Raw genomic sequence first — 986 nt, 5'->3', positions numbered from 1 at the left:
AGCCCATTGTGTAGCTTTGTGCTTAATTACAAAGAACCCCACCTCAGTGGCACAGTGGTATGTCTGCGAACTTACAACGATAGAAACCGGGTTTTGATACCCGCGGTGGGCAGAGCACAGATAGCCCATTGTGTAGCTTTGTGCTTAATTACAAAGAACCCCACCTCAGTGGCACAGTGGTATGTCTGCGAACTTACAACGATAGAAACCGGGTTTTGATACCCGCGGTGGGCAGAGCACAGATAGCCCATTGTGTAGCTTTGTGCTTAATTACAAAGAACCCCACCTCAGTGGCACAGTGGTATGTCTGCGAACTTACAACGATAGAAACCGGGTTTTGATACCCGCGGTGGGCAGAGCACAGATAGCCCATTGTGTAGCTTTGTGCTTAACTACAATCAAATACTCTCTATTTAAATTTTTCTACAAGGTTTCCTCTCTTCGATAAAAAAAATAAAATATTCACACTTTTACCAAAGATTACGTGAAAAAACAACATTCACATATAAGTTTCTTCACGTAGAATGTACAACAACACTCACATTTACGTTTATTCACGTAGAATGTACAACAACACTCACATTTACGTTTCTTCACATAGAATGCACTCTCTTTCAGGATCTATTGCACTATTTTTGGCTTTTAATAAGGGTATTTCAGACTGGTGCAATATTTATTTATTGTTGTTTTTACCAGCATGGGGAAGGAGGATGGAGGTAACTAACGTGCATAGACATTGGTTCTGTATACAAACTATGTGTTCCTGGACACTCTAATATCCGTTACTTTACGTCTAATATGTCCATTCTCACACCACTTTCTTTGAGTCACCCTCTTCACAAAGCCAAGTTTGGGCGAAACATAAACTATTTATTTCCAATTACCCTAGATGTCTCTCTTGCCATGAGAAAATAAATATATGACCTGAACTGACCTGACGACGACTTGCATTTGCAGTGTGAAACTTCGTTTCTCAACAACAAATA

This window comes from Limulus polyphemus, unplaced genomic scaffold (assembly GCF_000517525.1).
Source record: "Limulus polyphemus unplaced genomic scaffold, Limulus_polyphemus-2.1.2 Scaffold7530, whole genome shotgun sequence".
In the NCBI taxonomy this organism is placed as follows: Eukaryota; Metazoa; Arthropoda; class Merostomata; order Xiphosura; family Limulidae; genus Limulus; species Limulus polyphemus.
Note: the sequence above shows the minus strand (reverse complement) of the source record.